Raw genomic sequence first — 17,517 nt, forward strand, 5'->3', positions numbered from 1 at the left:
AGCTGCATCCTAAAACTTTGGCTTGGAAGTGACATATATCACATCTGCTCACATTTCATTGGCCAAATCAAGTCACATGGTCAAACCTAAATTCAGAGGGGAAGGGAAGTGCCAACCCTACAATGTGCCCAGAGAGTGGAGAGCAGGAAATACTTGATACACAGACCTTTGGATTTCCATACCATGTATTATGTAACAGGGTCTGCCACAGCAAGGAACAGGAAAACCCAATACCTGTGCCACAAAAACTGTGAATATTTACACTGGGGTGGGTGGTTGTAAAAAGAGATTATGTGTGACCTCACATTGGTTCAGTTCTGGTCTTGTACACAAATGAGTTTGGGGGCCGAACTTATAAAACTCTGTTTTTCAAGCTTTGGGCATTTCAGGCTTAAGATAAAGGATGGTAGACATGTGCTGTGGTCAGAGATTTCTATTTTTGCTCAGTTTTATATTTATTTTATTCTATTATAATTTGGTTCTTTTCCATAAAGACATCACCTGCTTGCAAAATTAAATGTAGAGGCAGTGTAGCCATGACCTTGAACCCTGGAGATGGACTTCCAGCCCTGCCACTTATTTCTTGAGTGGCACCTGGGCATCAAGATTTTGCAAAGCTCCCCGGGTGATACCAACATACAGTCCCATTAGAAAGCCACTGCTCCTATGGCATTTCCTGAAACATGGAACCAGCATTCTCTAGTTGGAAAAAACAGTGTATATATTTTTCAGCTCTCTTTCCTCAGCAATAGCACACAAAACTTTTGTGTTTTGCTCTAAGAGAGGAAGGGAGGGAATTTTGGAGCATAATCATGGTTTGGGGACATACATGCTGCTACCCTCAGCTTACTGGGAGGCGTTGGCTCAGAGAGCGGGCTTCCTGTCCTATTTGCCACCATGGCTCAAGGTTCAGGGTGCAAGGACTAGCAACTGCTCTTGGTGGCCTTAGTCCTACCTCTGGTGGGTGGTCATGGAAGCAGCAGCCTTCAGACTATCTGAGCATATTCTGCTGGTACTGGCCTCTCCTTGGGAGAGCTGTTTTTCTCACCTGCCATTTTCAAGTTAGCCTCATACATTGACTGCATTGCCTAAAATCTATGTTCTATTAATTTTACACAAAATTGCAAATGCTAAGATCCTACCAACTCCTGGAGATAGATTTATTGATAAAGTCTGAAATGAGAGTAAAATTTGTATGACAAGAAAGGAAAACAATGATTATAAGACCCAAATTAGTGGGCCCTGAGAAGGGGTGAAGCAAGTAAAATCATTTAAATGGCCTACAATGTCTGGGTCAAATTACAGAAATAAGTAATGGAAACCCCTCACACTACCCTTTTTTATTTTTTTTAATTAATTAATTAATTAATTAATTTAATCGGTTGCGCCAGGTCTTAGTTGTGGCAGGAGGGCTCCTTAGTTGCAGCTTCAGGGCTCCTTTAGTTGTGGCTCACTGGCTCCTTAGTTGCAGCATGTGGGCTCCTTAGTTGTGGCAGGCTGGCTCCTTAGTTGCAGTTCCTGGGCTCCTTAGTTGTGGCATGCGAACTCTTAGTTATGTCATGCATGTGGGATGTAGTTCCCTGACCAGGGATCTAACCCAGGCCCCCTACATTGGGAGAGCAGAGTCTTATCCACTACGCCACCAGGGAAATCCCACACTACCCTTTATTAATGCTTAACTGCATGTTCAGGTAAAGGTGATGGAAGAAACAAGATATTTATTTACTTTCACTACTGAAACTCCAATAAAACTACCGTAAGAGTATTAAAATCATCTAATCTCAAAATAACAAGAATTGGACAGGGAATAAACAACAGCAACACAAATTTGGAAGCTGGAAAGCAGATGGGTAAGAAGTTGGAAAGTTAGCAGACCAAAAGAAGCTGCGTCCTCAACTGACAGTGGGAAAAGCCACAATGCAGCTCAATTTATATCACAGACCAGGGGTCAGAAAATAAAGTTTGATTGAAACACAGAAACACCCATTTATTTCAGTATTGTTTATGGCTGCTTTCATGATACAGCAGCAGAGTTGAGCAGTTGTGAGCCGCTGTGATTTTATAGTTCAGCAGTTGTATGGTCCACAAAGCCCAAGATGTTTACTATCTGGCCCTTTAGAGAAGTTTGCAGATCCCCACCACAGATTACACCAAAGGTGCAGGAACTGGCAGTATCAAGTACCTCAGGGAGTTGGTGAGAAGGTGAAGTTATAAAAAAGATGGTTAGTTAAAAGTATGTATAAGAAGCAATTAAATTTCCAGTTTCTCAGATCTTGTACAGAAGGAACATCCAGAGATTAAATACAAAAGGGGAGAGGGGTTCATAGAAATTAAAAATAAATAGCTCAATGAATGGGTTAGAACATAAGATTAAATGTTCCAAAACCAGGGGGAAAAATATAAAGAACCAGTCTAATAGTTTAGTATCTGAATATAATAAGATATCTAGAAAGTAAAAAGAAAATGGGAGACAGGAAAGCATTGATGAAATTATTTTTTAAATGTCAGGTACTGAAGAGCATGGATGTTGAGACTGAATCTGCCTAGTGAATGCCCAGCAAAATGGATGACCAGAGACCCAAACGAAGGCCTGTCATGATGAAAGAGCAGAACAGAGAAGATCCCTCCAGCTTCCAGAGAAAAAAACCAGGTCAAAGAAAGGGATCAAGAATCAGAACAGCTTTGGCCTTCTCAACAGCAGTACAGATTCCTGAAAGATATACATGGAAGCAATGCCTTCAAAGTTCCGAAGGAAAATGGTGCCACCTGCTTGGCACAGAGAGATATTCAATAAATGTTTACTGAACTGCAACAAATTACCAACCTCATTCCTGATTTGTATTTTCTTTTCTTCCAAGTCCCCTAGAGGAATATTACATGGACAAAATATCCCGGGAATATAAGCACCCATGTTCATTCCATCTTGCCTGGCACAGCTGTAGGATTCCAGAGATGACCACTGTATGAATAGATATACCTCCATCTTGTCCGATCACTACTATCTTTCACCTGAACCTTTTCATTACCCTCCTAACTGGTCTCCCTGACTCTACTCTTGCTCCCTTAATCTTATCTCCTCACAGCAGCAAGTGAAAAAAAGTTGCATCAAGTCAATCTCCTACTTGATATTGTCCAGTGACCAGCCATTGCTTTTATAATAAATTCTGTACCATGGGCTATGAAGTCCTGCATGGCTGGACCCTTGGCTACTTCTCCAGCCTCATCTCACTCGCTAAGTTTCTGGTCTTTTCTTCGTAGAATGTGCTCTGCTCCTTCTTGCCACGGGGCTACTGCACAGGGCGTTTCTTCTACCTGGAACTCTCGTACATCACTTTCACACAGCTGCCTCCTTTGTATATTTCAGCTCCTGGCTTGAATATGACAACCTCAGAGAGGCCATTCCTGAACACTTGGTCTAAAAGAGCTTCCTACTTCATTTATTCTCACACATACTATGGTTTTCTCTTCCTTCACAACACACTGCACAGTGTAGCTACTTATTTTATTGCGTGTCTCGACATGAGTGTAGACTCTGTGAGGGCAGAGATAATGCCTGCTTTGTACATCATTGTTTCCATAGTGTTGACCATGCTATGTGCTCAATAACGCTTGTTTAAAAAAGAAGGAAGGAAGGGTAGGAGAGATGGATAAAGTTTCATTCTCAGCTCAGCATGGGTAATTTCATGTACCAGACTTAGGTCATTGTAAAGATTTGAGATTCCAGTATGGAATTCTGCCCAGATTTCTGGTTTTGAGACATAGGAATTCATCTGAAATTCTAGACTATCATCTACAGTACCTAAGTATTCTACCATCACTTTCTGCTCAATTATCAAGATTCTCCAGCTTGTCCTTCACTTTTGGCAGAAGGAAAGGTCCCAGATTTTAAAATCCAACCATTTGTTTTTCCCACTTATCAAATGATGATGATTGCTGGCTTAGATTTTCCCCTGTTAAAAAGTTGATCCCATTTATATGAAATATTCAGAATCGGTAAATCCAAAGAGACAGAAAGCATATTTTACTGGTTGCCTACGTCTGATACTTGGTTGCAGGGGCTGGGAGGAGGGGGAAAGAGGAAATGACTGTTCAGTGGATACGGGGATTCCTTTGGGGAGATGAAAACATTCTGGAACTAGCTTGATCTGATGTTGCACAGCATTCTGAATATGCTAAGTGCCCCTGAATCGTGCACTTTAAAGTGGTTAAATTGGTGAATTTTAAAAAATTCATTATTTATGAATTTTGCCACAATAAAAAAACTGATCCCATATGCTTTCCTTTTACTTATTCTAAAAATAAGAGACCAGTATTACTGAAGACAATCTAATCCTTAACACCACTTTGTTAGACACAAAAATATGGTCCAAAATGGATAATAAACCTCATTATGTTTAGGGAAAACTTTCATTTTCTCATTTCCAGTTGATTTCATGAGGTAGGAGGTTACTACTTTTGCCTTAACTCTTCTATAGCCAGAATGCTACTTGTGTTTCCTCTGTGCCTTAATTTGTAGTTAATGGTTTTTAAATTAAATACTATTATTTATTTTATTATTTAAGTAATGATACATTTAAAAATGTACCTTGCAACTACACATCAACATAATCATCCAGAAAATTTCCATAGGGTAAGAGTTTGAAGCAAGGTTACTGTTAAAATGCAAAATCTAGCACAGATTTCCACTACAGTACCACTCTTTCAAAAATAGGTTTACAGGGCTTCCCTGGTGGCGCAGTGGTTGAGAGTCCGCCTGCTGATGCAGGGGACACGGGTTCGTGCCCCGGTCCGGGAGGATCCCACATGCCGCGGAGCGGCTGGGCCCGTGAGCCATGGCCGCTGAGCCTGCGCGTCTGGAGCCTGTGCTCCGCAATGGGAGAGGCCACAACGGTGAGAGGCCCGCGTACCGCCAAAAAAAAAAAAAAAAAAAAAAAAAAAAAAGGTTTACACTGGGAAGAGGCCTTTCCCTTGTTATTATACATGCATTAAAACCAGAAGCCAATTTGCAATAATATTTAGCCTTTGTCCATCTCCAAAACTTTAGCATTCATATGCATCTAGGTGGTATGCTTTCCTCACTTCACTGCACATTTCCTCCTAGAAGCCTCTGGTCACACCCGATGACTGGTGATTGATGTTTAACAGGGCTCCTATTGGCCTCACACGCACACTGCCTTAGGAAGGAGGAAGAAGACCTGATGTTCTCAGCACAGGAGAAAAGCCTTCTCAACTTGCAGAGTGATAAAGATGTCCCTCCATGATAAGTGCTAAAAATAACTGCCACGCCTTCAATCTCCCCTGCCTAAGTCCTCTAAACTAGGGGATAAGTCTAGAAGCTTGCTTGAAGCCGACTGGATTTCTTCAGACTTTGAACACTGGATTTATTCCAACAAAGGTACTGCTCTCTTTAAGCTTTTAAATACTTGAGGCTGAAGTGTTTCTTAAGCAAATGAAACATCATCCATGCTTCTCATTTTTGGAACGAGCCTTCATATATGTGAACTGTTTTTCCTTCTCAGGAAGGAGTGATGTGTAAGAATTACCTATGGATATGAAGTGGCATATGGCTAACTGTGGGGGAGGAAGGGCAGAATGCTTCTATATTTCATCACGTGCTGGGGGCTGTGGGGAACGCAGTTATTAGCAAATACCAGAATGGCCTACAGGTAAACATATGGCATTTCTCACAATAATCATCTCCTAAAACCTTCTGAAAGTACTGTAAAAAATTCAGCAATAGTTTATTGTACTGCTAGAAATTCAGTGTCACAAAGGGCCAAAGTTTACTGACAAACTAGTATATATGGATGAACTTGACCTTCAGCATTCACAAGAAAAGACCAATTGCATTGCATGTAATTTGTCTTGCCTGTGTTTTGTTGTTCGCATAATATAGAGATTCCTCTTCCTCTACAAACAAATTAAACAATGGCGACAAAAACTATCTTGGGTAATAAATTGCTACTAACTATAAGGAATCATTCATCCCTTCATCATTTACTCTATAGATATTTATTGACACTCTGCCATATATCAGACTTTGTCCTAGGTTGGGGCTACAGCAGTGGGAGAGATAATCATTGTTCAGGTACACGTTTCCACAAAAGAGAAAGAGTTTATAATGTTACAGGAACACAGATGTGAATAATTACAAACAAACAATTGTTTTAGAAAAGACGAAGGTTTCCTTCATCAAGTTATTGTCTCAAAATACTAAATACTACCCAATTATGTTTGGCAAGAACACATTACTTCCTCATATAGGAACAGAAAACATTTCCCCAAAAGCACTGTTTACATTCATAATGAAGGTCCATCTCCCTCATGAGTTAAGTAAACCACCCTTACCATGAAGACTTTCCTGGGAGAGGCTATAGTTCATAAACCACTGTCCCAAGCAGCCAGAGAGATGCTCTCCATTTCTCAATAACTTTTGTACTGGTGTTGTGCTTGGAGATATTGAGTGTCAAGATGTTCCTTCCTGTTTCTATTTTAGATCAACTGCCATGCAGGTTGGTAGAACCACGCTTACGTGTGAACTCAAGCACAGTTTCCTATTTTAAAAGTTAGGGAGACTCAAGTAAGGCAAGCAAACAGACAAAATCCCAGCAACTTCAAGTCTTGGAACCCAATGCAGTGACCCAGTAAGCATGCAGTGGTCCTTTCATCTAGCCAGCACAGTAGACTAAATCCACACCTCTTGCTTGAAATTCTTTGAAATTGAGATTATCGGGTAGCAGACTCATTGCCTGGCATTGTCAAACCATCTTGATAAAGCTCATCCCCCTATAAGTATGACTGGCAATGGTCCAGGAGAGCTGGGTACATGCCACGAATAAGCCAGAACTACTTAACTGAAATAAAAATTCCACACCTTAAGCTCTCTTCTGAAGAGTTTAATTTAAAAAGAAAATTAGCACAGAGGCAAACATAAACAAAAGGGAAAGGTTATTGCATGCTTAGCACCAGATTTATCAACTGAATCATAATTAGAAGCCCTGCCACTGAAATAATGCAATTTGATGCTACATTTATTCTAGCATTATATTGATCGTCCCTAAGGAAACAAAGCTAACCTCAATAATGTCAACAAATATTTTGGAAACTCAGTATCAATCCTACAAATGCATACGATTAGTCTCCCCAGTCGAGAGTGGGTGGGTACAACTGGTTTCTGAAATAGAATTGATGGTGGAGGCACTGAGAAACAATGAGGGTTTTGATCCTCTGGAATTTCTTGGCACTGATTTGTTGTGGGAAGAATTGAAAATCATTTTGCAGCAATAAAATAAAATGTTTGATTTTCTGCTGACTTTTTCCTGGTTTACTGCAACTCCATGCATCTGGAAAACTTTCAATGATCAAAATGAAAGATATTTCCAACGAATCATTTGAGGTTGCTGAGATGGCTCAAAGCTTAAACACAACAGAGGAGAGCAGCCAATGGGAAGAGAGGGGACTGCCATGAAAGGCAGGAAGCCCATCTTCATGAGGAGCATCGAAAGGGTATGGTTAGTACAAAACAATAAATACAGCTGATGAGCCATCTTCCAAGAGGAAGAAACAATTCTTTTTTATGATCCACGAATAATGAGGCCAATCTGAAACTGGCAGCCTTTTACACAATTGGTGCAGATGTCTTCATGTTAGAATCTAGGGTTGGGACTTATACTGGCAGTGTTTATCTTTCTCTTTTGTGGAAACGTGTACCTGACTTTGGAGCGTCCGAGCCCTCAACTCCTGTGTATTACATCAAGCTGACATTCTGGGATTTGGTCTTATGAATAATACATAGGCATTCACTGAGCAACTGCTATGTGCCAGGCACTATAGGGTGGCAGTGAGAAAGCAGTGCCCCTGCTTTCAGTAGAGAGAGACAAATTATAAACAGGAAACCAACAGTTGTTCAATGTACACATCAAGAAGAAACTTCAAATAATGGGGATGCCATTTTAGCAAGGGTGACTCTGGGGAGAGAGGCAGAATTTGAGCAGGGCTGTGAATGGAATCAGTGGCAAGTCCTGCCAAAGATGTGAGTTCCAGGCAGAGGAAGATATGGGGAAAGAGCGGGCTGGGCAAAGGTACCTAGGAACATGCTTGTCAAGTTCAAGGCATTTTTAAATGTATCTTGTTTTATTCTTTGGTCCTCTTGAGACCTCCATTTGTTCAAACAGGAGAGCGGTACTTGCTTTGGGTATTTAGTATCTGGAACCTGGTTTGAGACACTCAACTCAAAGTAGTGAATGTTGAAGAATTTCATTGCACATTATACAGCCGGAGATTTCTGCTTTAAAAAGACATTTGAACAGTTGACCAACCTCTTAATTTGAATAACGTTTTCCCAAAAAGTTATCAATATTCCCCCAGCGTGTAAAAAAAATTTTATTTATTTATTTGGCTGTGCCGGGTCTTAGTTGCGGCACGTGGGATCTTTTAGTTGCGGTATGCGGGACCTGGTTCCCTGACCAGGGATCGAACCCGGGCCCCCTGCATTGGGAGTGAGGAGTCTTAACCACTGGACCATCAGGGAAGTCCCTCCCCCCGCATTTGATATACTTTTTAAAAAAATATTTTTTCCCTATTAAAAAAAATGTATTGAAGTATAATTGATTTACAATGCTGCTGATATACTTTTTGTATGCTGCCTGAATCATTACTATAATTGGTAGTATTTAATTTATAATATTAAAGCAATTATGGTATCTTAAATTAGAAAATTTATGACTTTTAGGATTCCTAGCATAGGAAAGAGAAAGGCAAAGGTTAGAAAAAGTTAAGCAATGGAAATAATGTGATTTATGAACGTAGAATTATTTAGTAAAGATGAAATGCATATACTGATTTAAAAGCTTTTTAATCTTAAGTTTTTCAGTGAATACCTCATCTTTCTTTTATTTTAAATTTAATTAATTAATTAGGCTGCATTGGATCTTCGTTGCTGTGCACGGGCTTTCTCCAGTTGCGGCGAGTGGGGGCTACTCTTTGTTGCGGTGCGTGGGCTTCTCATTGCAGTGGCTTCTCTTGCTGCAGAGCACAGGCTCTAGGAGTGCGGGCTTCACTAGTTGCAGCATGTAGGTTCAGTAGTTGTGGCTCGTGGGCTCTAAAGCGCAGGCTCGGTAGTTGTGGCACACAGGCTTAGTTGCCCCGCGGCATGTGGGATCTTCCCGGACCAGGGCTCAAACCACTTTGAGATCCTTAACCAATGCGGATTCTTAACCACTGCGCCACCAGGGAAGTCCCAACCTCATCTTTCTTAATTCATGCCTACAGTAGTTTTATCTGCTAGATTAGAATTCAATTTTAAAACAGGAACTAAACGTCATTAATATTTCTTTATAACAAGTCTCCCACCTAAATGGCAAGGGGCAAATACGGTGTCTTCCCTGGGCTCAGGATTATGGTACATATACCCATCCTGCAATTAACAACACGATTTAATTAATAACACTATTCCATGCTGATATTATACTCTTAACAAGACAAGAAACTTTTCTCTTTTTTCTAATCTAACCCTTAAACAGTATTTCTGCTCAATTTCATTACTATGTCCTTGCTATTATCAAATCTTCTTTTTAAAGTGACTTGGGAATTCTGAAACACAGCTGACTGTGTGCACTCATGCAGTCATAAATCCATTAATCAAATATTCACTGAATACCTACACTGTGCCTCTTCTGCTCCCATTTTTTCTGCTTAAGGAAAATGACAAAAGTGCAAATTTTCAAAAATAGCCTTGAGACAGATCAAAGATGGCTGCCAATTCTTTGTCTTCTCCCATCAAGAAATGGAGGTTATTTCTCCTTCCTTGAATCTGCTTTATTGTAACTGCTTTAACTAAGAGAATGCAGCCGAAGTCAGGCCGTCCTAATTTCAGACCTGCCTTTGAAGAGTACTAACAGTCTCTATTTCCTCCCTCTTGGAACTCTCACATTCAGGACCCCAAAACCACCATGTAAGAAGTCCCATTCCCCTTCTGGAGAGACCACATGGAGAAACCATGTGGAGGGGAGAGGTACTGAAGCAACGTGGAGAGGGAGAGAGGCCCAGCCATCCCAGTGTCCCAGGTGAGCCCCCAAATGACTCTAGACCCTGTGTTATCTGACCACAACTGTGAGAAACCCCAAGAAAGGCCAGCAGAAGAGCTGCACAGCTGAGCCCAGTCAACCCACAGAACTATGAGAGAGAATAAAAGGATTGTTATTTTAAGCCCCTATGTCTTGGGATGGTTTGTTATACAGTAACAAATAATGAAATAACCCTCAGTGGAATTTGGGGGCTCACCAATGAGGCACTCCCACACATACGCTGCACTCAGAGTATTCCTGAGGTCAGCATAACACAAGAGGCAATGTATGGTTGTGTAACCAGATGGTTACAAAATCTCTGCCTTTTACAGAAGGGACTCACTGAAAAGGATTCATTCCCCTCCCTCTAGTAATGAGCTGGTTATTCTGGGAGGCAGATAAAGGCAGCCCATTAGGCATCCCCTACGAGGGTGCTGGGGTAACTCACTGGTTGGGAAGAGACTATGGGACCTCATGGCCAAGGCACAGCTATGTCTCTAGGGGCATGCTGCAGCTTCAGCTCCACTGTACCCCGGGCTCACCCACAGCTCATCATCATCCCACTCCCCAAGCACAAGCGGACTGACAGTAATTGTCTGATATCCTTCAGAGCCACTAGAGTTGCCTTTCTTTTTTTTAACTGAAGTATAGTTGATTTACAATATTGTGTTAGTAGAGTTCCCTTTCTGATGTACAAAGCAGGCCATATCGGTTCCATCTTAAAGATTATCAGTAATGCCTCCTCTGCCCATCCCCTGCTCCCAGGATGATGTCCAAACTCCTCAGTAAGACATAGAACAGACTCTTCACATCCTCATGTATTCGTTTCCTGTGGTTGTCATAACAAATTACCTATATATAAACTTCATGGCTCAAAAACAATAGAAATGTATTCTCCCACAGTTTTGGAGGCCAGAAGTCTGAAATCAGGGGTCTGCAGGGTTGTGCTCCCTCCAAAGACTCTAGGGAAGAATTCTTGCTTCTTCTAGTTTCTGGTGGCTCCAGGCATCCCTTAGCTTGTGGTTGCTTCACTCCAGTCTCTGCTTCTATCCTCACATGGCCTTCTTTGTGTACATGTGTTCTTCTTTTCTTAAGAGGACGCTTGTCACTGGAGTATAGGTGCTCAAGCAGAGGGTGACAAAATGCACACTGATATTTCCTTTTCCTGGGCATTCTGGAAAACTATGGTTCTAAGCCTCCCTTGCATTTAAGTTTGGACCATGAGATTAATTCTCATCAAAGAAATAAAGACAGAATGATATATTCCATATCGAGGCTTCTCCACTACAATTTCCAAAGAAATCATTGGCTTTCTCTTATTTCCATCTGTGTGTCTGTAGTCTTGGGCAAATTTCATTAACTCTTTGAGCTTTACTTTGTCTGTTTGTCAAATAATACTGATAACTGTGCCCCAGGGTTGCTGTGAGAAGTAAAGGAGAGAAAATCCTAGCACATAGTAGGTTTTCATTAAATGTTATTTTGCTTTCTTCCTACATTCTTCTTAGAAACTGAAGGAGTTCATCCTGAGGGGAAGTGAAAGCTTAGCATGGATCAGTCCTATCAAAAGAAACATTTTCCTTTGTTGCATAAATCATTATTTCAAATCAAAGCTCATCTTACAGGACTAATTACTGTACAGAAGATATTGTGATTGATCGTGTGGGGACTGTAGAGAGTGGAGATGGGGAAGGAAGAATGGAAGCTGCTGGAGCCAACCTGAAGGCAAGAAGAAAGGTTCACTGCATTTAGTTAATAGGGCCACTGTGCAGCCGGCTGGAGTTTCCTTGTCCTAACAACGCTGGCATTTAAATAAAGATGTTAGTGTTAATCATTAATTTTGATTAAAGCCTGCAGTTACTACAAAAGCTGAAAACATACCTGGCTTTTTTTCCCTCCCTGATTTTCCCCCTGGTCTTAGCAATGCAGAATCTCAGTGGTCTGGAAGAAAATTTTTCTATATTTATTAGAAACAAAATGGGGGGGAGGGTGGAAATTATATCAGGAATGTAGACGGTGGAAGGGGGGAGAGTTTGGTGTGTTTGTGTAACGTTTCATAAAAGGGTGCCAGCTGTGTTGTTTTTAATTCAGGAATTATAGGGCTGAAAAGAGATTTACTCACTAGTAAATATCCACTTCCTTATTCTTCATGGCCATATTGTCTTTCAGTAATTCAGTACTCATTGCAGAACTGTTTAATCGTTACCCAGCAGATAACACACAGCGCTGGACTTTAAAGTCCAGACAGTGGAATATAATGAGGCAGCTTCAATTAATAGTCTTGAAGTGGAAACACAAACTAGTTTTCATGGTGGAACTCTTGACTTGGGCAGCGTTTTCCCCAAACACTCATCCCCAAATTCAACTCCTGAAGTAGGCAAGAATTGTCATTGGACCCCTTCAATGATAACTGCCAAGCATGATTTCTTGGTGCCCGCTGTTGACCCTGAGTCCCTAAGAGTTTTCTGAAACATTCCAGCCAGACCAATCACCCCTCCACAGCACCCGTGATGTCACCTGGCTCCCAGACCCCCTGTGCACTGCCTCCCACGCCCATGGGCCCTGTCCTCCCCACCATCCAATCCTGTTTGATGGATTCTCATGTATTCACACCAGTGATTCATAACAGACATTTGTGTAGTTCCTATTATTTGCCCTTTAGATTTTGACAAAATCCAAAGCCACTGCCTAGAACAGTGGTTCTCAACTGCGGGACAATCAGGGGACATGAGTAAAAGAACACCTATCTAAGGTGACGTAAAGAGTCAGGGGAAGTCTGAGGAGAAAGGCAGTCTATGTTTGGTCCAGGGCCTCAACAATATCCGGATTCAGGGTCAGCTTCTATGATTTATTCACATTTGCCTCACTGTGACAATATGGCAGCCACGGCTGTAATTGTTACATTTCCATGGAACAATGTCTCAAAGCAGGAAGGGGAGAGAAGCTTCCCATTTCCATATGCTCCTCTGTCAAGGAAGAAAGTTTTTTGCCCAGCCCAGCCCCAATAGTTCCCTGAGTTCACACTGGCCAGGACTGAATCACACATCCATGTCTATGCCATAGTGGCAAGGGAGGCTAGGAAAATAGGTTCTGACAGTTTAGTGGGAGCGGGTGTCTGCTGACAAGGAAAAGAATGTGAGAGGTTCCACAAGAAGGCACATAACAGTAGAGACACTGCCTGGCCCTGCCCTCACAGAACTCCCAGCCTACGGCAGGGAGAATCAGATTAGCACAAGGCCACTGCTGCCATCTAGAGCTAGAATGTAAAACCCCAAACAGGAGCTGTCAGCACTGTCTGGAGAGGTCAAGGAAGGCTTCGCAGCAGATGCGTACCTGACCTTTCTCCAGAAATCCCTGTTTTAGTAAGAGCATCTCCACCCAAGTCAGAAGCCCAGGGAGTTGCCTTCAAATCTCCTCTTTCCACTTCCCCACATGTGACTCACCCCCAAGATTTGTCAACACTCCTCTCTCCCCCACCTCCATACTTTCTTAGCCTTAATTAAAGAACACAGAGACTTAAAGAACATGGGTCTACAAGTTCAAGATCTTATCGCCACTTTCCTTCCTGATTGCTGGACCCCTCCACTTTAATCCATCTTCCACACTATCTCCATAGCTATCATTCCAAACCTTAAATATGGTCATGTCAAAATTCCTTGCTGGCTCCTTTTTATTTCTTTTTAATTAATTAATTAATTAATTTATTAATTAATTTATTTATTTTGGCTGCGCTGGGTCTTTGTTGCTGTGCGCGGGCTTTCTCTAGTTGTGGAGAGCGGGGGCTACTCTTTGTTGAAGTGCGCGGGCTTCTCAGTGTGGTGGCTTCTCTCGTTGCTGAGCATGGGCTCTAGGCGCATGGGCTTCAGTAGTTGCAGCAAGCAGGCTCAGTAGTTGTGGCACACTGACTCTAGAGCGTGCAGACTTCAGTAGTTGCGGCGCATGGGCTCAGTAGTTGTGGCACGCAGGTTCTAGGGCGCACGGGCTTCAGTAGTTGTGGCCCACAGGCTCAGCAGCTGTGGCACGCAGGTTCTAGGGAGTGCGGGTTTCAGTAGTTGTGGCCCACAGGCTCAGTAGTTGTGGCACATGGGCTTAGTTGCTCTGCAGCATGTGGAATCTTCCCGGACCCAGGATCAAACCCATGTCCCTTACATTGGCAGGCGGGTTCTTAACCACTACGCCACCAGAGAAGTCCCAGATCCTTACTTTTTAAATAAAATGCAATCTGGTCTCCTTAGTGGGCCATGCAAGGCACTGCAGTCTTTCTTCACCTGCCTTCCTAGCCTCACCTTCTGCTTTTCCCCTTTTCCATAGAAAAACTGGGCAATTTTGCCATTACCCAGACGTGCCACATAATTTCATGCCTCCATGCCTTTGCACATGCGACATGCCCTTCCTCCCCATCCACTTCCCTTATTTGTTAAAATTCATCATCTTAGGTCCAACTTCAATGTTACCATTTCCATGAAGCGTCCTCAATCTCTCCGTGACAGAATTAATTTGCTGCCTCTTCTGAGTGTTCAGAATGTTCAGAATGTTCTGTTGAACCTCTACTGAGGAATTCCCCCACTGTATCTATTATACAGTTCTTATGGGCCAGGTACTTATAAAAGTATTTCATATGAGAAACTCATTTAATCCTCACAACAGCCCTCTTTATAATTATCATCCCCATTTCACAGATGGGGGAAGCTGAAGCACAGCCATCTCACGGAACTCTTCTTGGTTTCAAATGTAGTCAGTCTGACTCCAGAGGTGAGTTCATCATTTCTGCACCACCACTGTGCAATGGAACTTTCTATGGTGATGGACATGCTGCATATCTCTGCTGTCCAATATGGTAACCACTAACCACATAGGGCTATTGAGCACTTGTTATGTGGCCAGGGTGACTAAAGAACTGGATTTTAATTTAATTAATTTAATTTAAACAGCCACATGTGACTAGTGGCTACCTTATTGGATAACACGGCTCTGTACCATACTCCTCACCGTATAAGGGCAGGGACTACAGCTTGCTCATATGCCCCCAGGACCCAGCTTCAATTTTGTTAGGTTGAAATAGGCGTATTTCCTTTTCTGCCATAAAAATGTAAGGCAGCCTTTACTACCCCTACAAATGAGGGACAAGACTATTTTGCTGAGTTCCATTTTGTAACATATGATAAACAATTCCTAACATTAGAAAATATGGTTAATCACTCTAATTGAAAATGCTTCTCAAAAAGTTGTTTTATTACTTTTACATACCACAAGCTCACAAAGCAACCTCATGCGGCTCAGAGGAGAATCTGACCTCTGTGTTCAGAAATACAATTCCACTTATTGACAATTCTTATTTATATTTACAGGTCAACATCTAATAACATTTATAAGGTCAGCACACTGCACCAAGGAATAGGAAATAGAAGTCAGCTGCAGTAGAGACAAGCACATCCTGAAAGCTATTTGTTTTGCTTTGCTAGAAAGCTGTTTTTTTGTGCGTGTGTATATATATCTCCATATCCTATGAAGATTTATGCTTAACTTTGACAGATATCTGTATGAAGAAATTACATTAATTTAAATTTCTGAACACTGTTCATAACTCAAAAGGAAATTATCTAAGTGACAAAGGCAGCATATGTTTTGTCTTCACCATGTTATTTAATGTATACATGAGAAAAGGTTAATTTTTCTCCCCCATTCAGCACAGTGCACAGAGAATAATAATATCCGAAGAAATAATTTTCCCATATGTTTAGCTACACTTTAAAGAACACACAGGGCTGTTTGTATGTTTTGAGTTTTGTTTGCTTTCTCAGGGAGAGAAGAGGGCTGGCAAGAAAGCGACTGTTAAAAGTTGTAATGAATTTTCAAATAATTCAAAGGATTATGGCTTTAAAGCTATATAACATAAGGCTGCAACAAGATACTAATTGGTTTTGTTGGATCGAGGTTACAAAGTGGTGGCCCTTGGATGTATTTGATTCTGCCCACACAATGTTTTTTTAGAAATGTATATCTGAATGCTTTCAGATAGGACTTGTATGCTCAAATGTTCCATTCCTTTTTGTTTTATATCTGCTCAGTACTCCCATCTAGTTTGCCTGTCTGGCCCCCGGAGGCATTTAACTTTGCAACACCTGATTAGGCGGTAGTCCACTAATTCAGAGCACTTAGACGCTTTCCCCCAAAGTCCTATTCTTACCTAGTTATTATTCAAATGACATCATAATTGAAGGACACTGTGCAATGAGCTGTTCAGATGCAATACACCATCAGTTCACCAAGTTAGATTTATTGATCCTTTAAACAAAAAGGACAAATTCACTTCCTGCATTAATGAATCTTCCTAATTCTGGAGGAATTAATTCATCCAGGAAATATTTACAGAATACAGATTTGTAGACCCATGTTCTTTAAGTCACAGTGTTCTTCAACTCACAGAATCCTAGCAGAACTAGAATTCTGGGATGTATTGGCAGGTTTTACTGTCTACCATAGTTAAAATGACTATAATTACCAAATCTACAAATACCCCCATTCTCTTTCCTCCATATCTGTTTTCTCCAGTGTTTGCTGGGAGTCCCATGAAACTGGAAACTTGACCTGAGGTCTCGCCACCCCTTTGCTCACTCACTATCCACCTTCTTCTCCTGTTCTATTTCATAACTTTGGGGAACTTCCTCATCTTTATTCTATAGGAGGTGCTGAAACAAAATCTGTTTTGAAACCTGCAAATATTACATTTTCCCTTATTTGCCAAAGGGAAGATGACATTAAAATTTTTAATTCCAGAAAGCAACCATATATCTAGAATTTTTATTGAACCATGAATAATGCATCCAATATCAGCTATGTAGTTTTCCTCTAAGACCTGGGTATCCCGAAGAGATCTGGAAGGTAAAGTCCAGTATTGGTCACGGTTCTCCAGAGAAACAGAACCAATACACAGAGATAACGTAGGATTTATTATAGGAATAGGCTCATGTGGTTACGGAGGCCAAGAGTTCACCCTTCTTCTGCCTTTTTGTTCTATTGGGCGCTCGATGGATTGGATGATGCCCACCCACACTGACGAGGGCACGCCTTCTTTACTCAGTCTACTGACTCAAATGCTAACCTCTTCCAGAAACACCCCCTCAAACACAATCTGAAATAATGTTCCATCAGCTATATGGGCATCCCTTAGCCTAGTCAAATTGACACACAAAATTCACCATCACAGTCCAATGCCTTATGAAGGAGCAAGGACTGTTAGTCATCATGCAGTTACTCCCTGATGAAACCAAGACCAGAAACAGCTGGACCAGAGATTCACAACCCTCACCGTCCATCAGAATGATCATGACCCAGAGGGGGAAGGACTTTACTTTTACATGCTGATGCCTGGGCTCCACTCCAGAGAATCTGAGGTGAGGCACCAGGCATTGGAACTTTGTGACCCTAGGTGATTCAATGTGCAGCCAGCACGGAG

The 17,517-nt window shown here is 41.6% G+C and overlaps 1 non-coding gene across 1 annotated transcript; it reads right to left on the reverse strand.

Moving 5' to 3' along the window:
- Nucleotides 1–8,457: 8,457 nt before the first annotated feature.
- TRNAG-CCC (transfer RNA glycine (anticodon CCC)) lies at nt 8,458–8,530 on the reverse strand. Its single transcript has one exon. It is a non-coding gene; the product is annotated as a tRNA-Gly (tRNA).
- Between the last annotated feature and the right edge of the window lie 8,987 nt (nt 8,531–17,517).

Source organism: Lipotes vexillifer, unplaced genomic scaffold (assembly GCF_000442215.2).
Source record: "Lipotes vexillifer unplaced genomic scaffold, Lipotes_vexillifer_v1.1 scaffold431, whole genome shotgun sequence".
NCBI lineage: Eukaryota > Metazoa > Chordata > Mammalia > Artiodactyla > Lipotidae > Lipotes > Lipotes vexillifer.